This window comes from Carex rostrata, chromosome 13 (assembly GCF_964058835.1).
Source record: "Carex rostrata chromosome 13, lpCarRost1.2, whole genome shotgun sequence".
NCBI lineage: Eukaryota > Viridiplantae > Streptophyta > Magnoliopsida > Poales > Cyperaceae > Carex > Carex rostrata.
In genome coordinates, this window is record NC_135930.1 from 820,355 (window position 1) to 829,250 (window position 8,896).

The following is an 8,896-nucleotide window of genomic DNA, read 5'->3' on the forward strand; positions in this document are numbered from 1 at the left end:
CTTCTCATAATTTACCATACTCCTTTGGCAGTTTGATATGGGAGACATTCTAGTTAGCAACAAATCAACTGGTACGAACATACATTTGCTGTGCCAATGGTTGTGCTGCCATTGCTGATTTTGGGACTTCTTTGATTGCGGGTCCCACAGGATGTTCATTTACTTCCTCATTCAAATTTCATTTTGCAAAATTTAACAGAAGAATAGTATACTGTGAAAGTAAAAAATACTAAGTGGATATTTAATGAACCATGGAATAAACTAAGAACTATCCTCTTGGTGTTTGTATTGTACAGCTATTGCAGAAATTAACCAACAGATTGGAGCTGCTGGTGTATTTAGCGAGCAGTGCAATGCTGTAGCTGCACAATACGATGAAATGATTATTGAAAGCTTATTGCAAAGGTTATACATGTACCTTCTCTTACAATAAAGCAGTTTGGTTGGTGATTTTATTTGTACACGAGGTAATTTACCATGGTTCTAAAGGATATATCCTTTGTTTCTAAAGGTTATACATGTACCTCCTCTTTATTTCAAAACATTGGTCCTTTACTCTGAGCTTCCTCAAAAGGTAACAAAAAACATATCATTCCACATTAGCTGAATTACAGTTTAGAGTCATCAATTTTCCATGACAAATAAGGTGTAGTTGTTGAATAGGTTATATTTATCAGAGATTATAGGGGCTGACTTCCAGTTAAGTTTATTTTTTTTATTTTTTTTACATTTTTATTTCCAATAACAGAATCTATAGACTTGTCATATGTTTATAATTTCTTCAGCAAACAAAAAAATAACCTTAGCTCAATAATAAACTTGGAGGTAATAACATTAGCTATTTTTTTTAATAGATTTCATAAATAAAGTTAGTTCAAAGAGTACTAATTATAATAACAGAAAATTTGGAGGCAATGAAGTCCTAATTGGAGCATAATCTTAATTCTAGCCTCATTTGCATAATGGAAACCAGAGCCTAACTGCATTCATAACATTGAAGTTGGGTTTAAATGCAAAACTGTCATGATTGTTATTGCTCTATATAAATAATTGAAACTTTTAGTTAAAGCTAACCAGTATATCATGCCTTCTTATTTTTCATGCTCACTGCATTTTACTTCTGAATTGTGTGAGCATATTTCTGAATTCTGTAATGGGATGCAACAATGAAAAGATGCTTCAATTTTTTGTAGAAAATATATTGGTTAAGGATGGAATAGTTAAAATTGCAGATTTGGGGCTAGCAAGGGAACTTTACTCGGAGCCTCCTTATACTGAATATGTCTCTACGAGATGGTAAGTTCATTATTTTTGTTCACTAAATGCTTTAAAGTTTGACCCTTGAAATTCTACTGGTACCTCAAAGACCCCAAATGACCTTCTGTGACAGATCAGCCAGTGTAGGCTGATCAGAAGTCCAAACCAAAAATTCACATGAACAGTCAGATAGAGGACTCAAAAACACACACTTTAGACCCAAATTTTACATTCATAGCATTTTTCTATGATTTACTAGCTATTTTTAAAGTTTGCTTTCTGAATCTCCAAAAAAATGCTGTTTTCTGCATCTTTTACCAATCTGCCCCTGCATTCAAGCATCTGTTAAAAATAGTTAGAAAATTACAAAAATCCTGAAAGTTGGCAAGCATGTAGTTTAGACTTTCCTTTACATTTCTATAAAAAGAACAAAAAATTTGGCGTTGTAGATTGTCCAGAATGAATTTTTAAAGATTGGCTGACAGCGCGCAGCTAAACTCAGATCTGGGTTGGTTTTCTTTCCATTGACCTATCTCGATCTTCTCTTCCTACTTTAGATCTGTTTCTTTTCAATTGATAAAACAACATTGCTTATGTTCTTAATTTTGCTTAATGGGTGAGCTTGCATTAATTTGAGAATAATTTGCAGAGTGAGTTTGCATGGAGTGAATACACTTCTACGGTATATTGTCATACTACCCTCTTGTCATACACTTTATCATTGTGATATTAAATTTAATGGCACATATTCTAATTTTCACTAATTGCTATCTGTAGGTTGTACTAGGTGAAGTAGCAATGTGAGGTTGATTACGTTGAATAGGCCTCGTCAATTGAATGTCATCTCTTCTCGGGTGGTACTATCTTTTATATTAGTTATAGGTTGCAAGAAAGAGAAGCATTTTTTATTTAAGTCAAGTAAATAGATTTTAGATGCCAATTAACTTGGATAATTTGGTGTCTTTTGTGTGTTTTGTGGATATATGGCATGTAATTTGGATAACATGTAATTTGGATAATTTTGAATGGCAATTAACTTGTTTGGTGTCTTTTGTTTGTGATTGTGGCATATTAATTTTTTAACGTCAATAAATGTTGAATGGTAATATATGGCTAGCAAAAATATGGAGGCTAGCCTAGAATCAAACAGAACCATGTCCAACACTGACTGTTTTTAAAGCGTCAGTGTTGGTATGCAACACTGACTATTTTAAAAGCGTCAGTGTTGGTACTCAACACTGACTATTTTAAAAGCGTCAGTGTTGGTACTCAACACTGACTGTTTTTAAAGCGTCAGTGTTAGCGTTTAAAAACAGCCAGTGTTGAACCCAACATTGACTGTTTTTAGAGCGTCAGTAGAAGGTAACATTCACTGGCGCCGACTTTACTGACGCCGTTATAACAGTCGGTGTAGGGGTATTTCAACAGTCAGTGAAGGAGTTTTTTGTACTAGTGTTGCTACATCATTAGAAGAGAAATATTAGTTATGAACAGTTAATACATACAATAATAGCTTCAAGGACTTGATGTATAAAAACCCAACATTCAGTAACCAATAACTACCAAAACATGACCTTAGTATAAATGAAAACTGATAGTATAAACAAATTAAATAACAAGGACTTCATCTAGTATCAAAAAACAAAACAAGTTAACTGCCACCTTAATTCTACCACTCTTTCGGGGTGCATCTGATCCTTTGTTACCGGTGATCTGCACTTCAAATGTGGATCCGCTCATCTATTAGAAAAGCAAAATATCATTCTGTAATATATTATTAGAACTAGCAAAAGTACTCCAACCGGGCTGAAGAACAAGTTTGTCGCCAGACTTGATTAGCCCAACGGGCCATACATCACCACTTGGACATTTGAATTCGAGATTTTCATCAACTAAATCATTGAAGCGCTTCGTGACTTTCTCTGGCAGACACTGTACAGTATGTAAAGAAGAAATGAGAATAAAACTTGAGGAAGCAATGAAAGACTCACAAAAGTGCGGTACAGATAGAGTAACAAGAATTTCATGAGAGACCCTAGAAATTTGTAAAAAAAAAAAAAAAAAAAAATTTGTCGGTCCTATTCTTATAATGTCAAAGTAATTAATTAAAACGTTGTTTTATAAGTTGCAAGACAAAGAAGCTTTTGGCAAGAAAAGTATGAGTCAGGGAACAAAAAGAAGTACGTAAATTTTCAGATGAAAAAGGAGAAAACAGATATATAAGAAGCAATGAGATGAAAAGAATTGACATGACGGAGCAAGTTTAGTCAAATTTGACATTAACCGATGAAGATGAAGAAATTAAGAACTTACGACGCTGTGCATGTAAAAACCCGTCATCTCTTTCTGGAAATCCATTTTTGAGAAGAATGCATGTCTACAGGTGAAGATGAAAAAATGATATCGAACAATATCGAACAGTATAGTCAGTGACAAAACATCGAAATAAAAATGATATCCCAAATACTATATGGTGCTCATTCCTCAGTTTCAAAATATGTTAAAATAATAGAGACTTTACATTTTAGTGTGGTGACTTCTCTTTTTCAAAGTGACTTTTTTTTTTTTTGTATAAATATGCTTAGACACTGTAAAGAAATGTACAAAATCAATGTTTTTGGATAGTCCAAAATCTTTTGAATATTAATTTTTCCAATATTTTTAAATTTATTTCATTTTAATATTAACTTGTATTGTGTTAAGTCTTTAAGTTTTTTTTAGTTATAATAGACTCTATGGGAGAGGAAACATGCATGCAAGCATGATTATTTGTCGATGTTTTTTTGTTAACTAAATGTCGCGGGAACATGAAAAATTATTTATTTTTGACAGATTGTTGCACCCTCTATAAATATGGATGCGACACTCTATCATTGTACTGTCAACTTAAATATATGTAAAGAATTATCTAGTCGGATTAAGTTCTCTTATTGGACCTCTTCACACTTGCACAACTCTTCACACCATATATTTGGATAAGTTAAATGTATAAGTAATCTAAAGAAACTATTTGTTAATCGAACTATCCTATATGCCCATCTCAACAAGATTGTGAAACTAATTTGTACGCCCTTTTTTCATCGAGTTTCGACATCCCAATCCAATAATCTGCAATAATAATAGAAATTTTTTTTTTTTTTTTTTTTTGCGATAGTTTTATTGTTTGACCAAACGATTTCAAATTTATAATTGTTCAAATAATCAGTTTTCAGTTGAATATTAAATGAGATTTACAGCATTTTGTATCTCGAATTTATGTCAGTTTTTTTTCAACTTTCAGAATAACTAAATCTGGATGAGAGATTATATAGAAGAATATTTAGAATTTTCAGTTCAATGCATTAACATATTGATGAAATTTCAACACGAAATGGAGAGCACGCTTGATGCCAAATGGAGTTCTTTTTTATAATGACAGTTATTGCTGATATTTTGCTGACACTCGTTGCAAATGGAGGGCAAAAGTTCGATTGTGTCCAAATTCCAGTAGAAGCAAAGAATGATCTATGATTGATTTACTTATTTTATTTGTGTTGCTGCTTGGTACAATTTTAACTACGTACTCTTCGATTTATTTCTCACTGGTACCAGTTGGTATCATGGCTTAATGCATTAATTGTTGAATTACAAGTGAATTTAAGTGCAGTTGTGAATTCAAATTCCAAAACGACTTGTATGTATAAATAAAAGAAAAAGAAGTATAAATTAGTAAGTATTATGTCTCTGACATAGTTATCTTTGGTCATTTTGTCATCCATGCACACCCAACCTCAGATGGCTGAGTATCACAGGGGGTTTTGTTGATCTTTGTTTGGAAACCCACAAGTTACTTTTTGCATAGATTTATTACAATGGTGACTATCTTGAACTATGGAAATCTGTCGAGCAAGGATTTTATTGTGATATTTTGCAAGTACTTGATAATCTTTCTGCGATTGAAGAACTTCAACTATGCTCTAATTTTTTAAGGGTAAGAGATCCATACTTGAAAAAATTTACCATCAATTACCTTTAAAGGTGATTAAGTTCTCTATAGCTTTTATTATCTATTATGCCTACATGTTAATGATAATCTATTATTTGACTTGTTTTAGTATTCCTCCAAGAGGCTTAAACCAGAAGTGCTCCTGACACCTTTCTACCAATTGACAGAGCTTCATATCAACTTCTATTATATATACACGAGAGAGGTCGCAACTGCTTTTTGTTTGTTCAAAAGTGCACCCAACTTACAGGTGCTATCTTTGAAGGTGCGTCCTAGAAACTGGATATTAATTTGATCGACTCACTTCAATTATGTTAACACTATCTTGTTTTGTACAATTAGTTTTATCTTATTTGATCACATTTTCCCATTGTATTTATCTTATTTCCAGCTTCCAGAGGAGTTGGAGGATTAGGCTTACCCTTCGGTACGTACTTGCTCAATCTTTTTGGGAGGTGGAAGGAATAGATTCTAACTTGTTCAACTGCCTTCAAATTGTGATGATAACTTATTCTGTTGAATATCCTGACTCAATTCTAAAGTTTGCAAAAAAAATTCTGCGCACTGCACCTGTATATATATCATTCCATTATGCATAGTAACTTGTTACTTTACAAACTTTAGTTAATTCATTGAATGAAGGATACAAACTTAATTCCTCTATTGGGGTTTACTCGGTAACGTCTGCTTAACACTAAATGCGAATTAGATGATTACATTGAAAACAATTTGTGTGTTAATTTGATTTTTATTGTCGCGCGCTTCCACAGTCGATTGGAGCGGACTTGAACAAAATAGCTCAGATTGAGACGGGCTGATCGGGCTTGAACACGGCAAAATCTTGCAGTGAAGACAGGTTAAGCACTGGCCCCATATGATGGATGTAATAAATCCGGAATCCTTACACTGCGCTGCCTTATATATATATATCCCTTGGGTGGGACCAGAATTAATTTGTTGAACTTTATAGTAAAAGTCAAAGGACATAATCATACTTTTCTAATGATTTGTCAAGGAATTCCAACTGCGATGTCCATCTTTGATAAAAGTTTCAAAGACATGCAAAATATATTTTAAGATTCCGTCATTTCATATTTATAGACATTGTTAATCGTCTCTTTTTTATTTAATTCTTTTTCCAATGAAAGTGAATTTTTTTTTTAGTTTTTTTTTTTTTAGATATTCGTGAGAACTTATAGTATTATAAAGGAAAAATTGTGAGATTGTCACTATAAAACTTTGAAATTGTGAGACAAAAGGCTGAGGGAGCAAAAACCACCTTTCTTTTATTTTTCTCATTTCTACATGGATAACAAATTAGGATATATGAGGGGCTTTGGGGATGATATTTGCATGAATGCGTACTAGCTTTTTAAGGCTATAAATAGGTATGATTTATTGGGATATCAATAAAAAATTGTATATATCAGTATTGTAAATAACGGTATGTGTTTGTCGAACGGACGGGATACCGTCAAGCAATTAATCGGTATGCGATCGATTAATCAGAATTAAGCAGACAATTTTGTATTTTTATTAAAATTATGTGTATATATTCATAATTTATTTAAAAAATAATTTATTTAACTCATCAAACTTACCAAATAAACACAATTTAGCTTAGTTCTATTATTATAACATGACACTACACTTAATAATACACAAACACTTTACATGTGTAAGTAACACATTTAATTAATGAAAAAATAAATTCAAGAATTAAGCATTTTCAAATACTAATAATATATTATTTGAAAGACATGAAACATTTCAACATAAAATCACTAAAGTTAGTTTGTAATAACAACTTAATTTAATATATGAACATGTTGTACTAATTGAAAAAATTACATCAGCAAGTAAGAAAAATATTCGATATATAAATAATAGAGGAATTAATCAATTAATTCAAAATAAGTAAGAAGAAAAAAACATATACAAAAAAATTGGATGTATAGCCAAGCACAAATAAAATTGCAACACATGTTTATACTATCACACAGACACATAAAAAAAAGCAATGTAAAAATAAATAATCACTGGAATAAACGAAAATAACTTGGAATAAACAAAAATAAACGGATGAACAAATGAGAATAAACGGAATAATCGAGAATAATCGGTCGATTAATAAAAAAAAATTCACTAATAGACCTTCGATAACTGTATTAATAACGGTTTGACCGCCATTAATGATTAAACATGCATATAATTGGCCGTTAAGACAGTTTTTTACAACATTGGCATATTAAAGGGTCCAAAATTTTCTTAAATCCCGGGCCTCAAAATCTTCAGGACCGGCCCTGACCATATGAATAGGCTGCAGTTCTATTAAAACGGTGCTACACCATTGCTAGACAATATTAATTATGAAGTTATGTTACTTTGCAATGCGCAGATCGTTCTGTGCATTGAATTAATATTTATGTTTTCAAAGTTCAAATAGTTGATCCGAACCACTTAACATTATTATCCTATGAAAATATACTTGGAGATCAAATTTTATATTTTTTGAAATTTTTTTACAATTTTTTCAGGTAGGTATATCACTACTTTCGGATGGTCCAAACTTTTTAGATCAAGTATAGTGATTTTCTAATTGTCTCAAAAAATAGTAAAATAATTTCCAAAAAATATATAATTTGGTCTCGAAGTATATTTTCATATGATAATAATATTGAGCAGTTCAGATTGACTATTTGAACTTTGAAAACGGATATATATATATGAGTCCAATGTACAAAACGATGCGCAAATTGCAAACTACCATAGCCTCAATGATCATGTGATTATTGATATCCAAGCTTACAAAATTACCGTCTATACAAATATTTTGATGAATTTAAAATTAAGCCACACTAGTTTGAACATTAAATTTAACAATGTAAGTATAATTTATATAAAAAATGTATTACACCTATAAATAAGTGGGTTGCGTTGTATTTCGTTTGTTGACCAACATTGAATAAGACTTGATTCATATTTAGTTGCTGTATTATCAACTATGATATATAAATATTACTAAATTTGATACTGATTTTTATAAATATTATTAAAAATACAATATTATTGTTGAATATAGTTTTTAATTATAAATGTTACTAAAGTTGATTCTAAATATCCCTTTAAATTTGTACGTACTGACACAATATTTTTGACATATAAATATTCTTAAAGATACTGATTATTCTGTCAAATGTAGTTTAACCACATTAGTTTAAACTTACAATTTAACAGTGTGAGTGTATATAATAAATGTACTACTGTTACATTCCGAAATTTTAATAATTAATTTTGAATTGATTTAAAAGCAAGAATCGAGAATTGTATTAACAAAATGGAAGTTAAAACCTTAATTTAGGTTCCTCTAATTAAGTAAGTTAAGTGTGAATCGAAACCGCGTCGAAATTTCGAGAATTTGAGACTTTACAGGCTCACTGCGTCCGCACTGGTAGGTGGCTGCGGGTGACTGACCCGCACTGACTTCTGTTTTCCTTAAATTGCCTTTGAAATTTCTGTGAGTGCGGGTGAGGCCACCCGCACTGCGGGTGGGTGCGGCCGCACTCATGATTTTCTGTGTTGAACTGAAATTGGCTAAGTACTGAGTGCGGGTGAGGCCACCCGCACTGCGGGTCAGTGCGTCCGCATTACGCT

The 8,896-nt window shown here is 31.7% G+C and overlaps 1 long non-coding RNA gene across 2 annotated transcripts; it reads left to right on the forward strand.

Moving 5' to 3' along the window:
* Positions 1 to 1,313: 1,313 nt before the first annotated feature.
* Positions 1,314 to 2,309, forward strand: LOC144563794 (uncharacterized). Of its 2 annotated transcripts, XR_013514430.1 has the most exons (3): positions 1,332 to 1,765; positions 1,907 to 1,939; positions 2,035 to 2,309. It is a non-coding gene; the product is annotated as an uncharacterized LOC144563794 (long non-coding RNA). The 2 variants fall into 2 exon arrangements; XR_013514431.1 differs by lacking the exon at positions 1,907 to 1,939 and having other exon boundaries at positions 1,314 to 1,765.
* Positions 2,310 to 8,896: the final 6,587 nt, after the last annotated feature.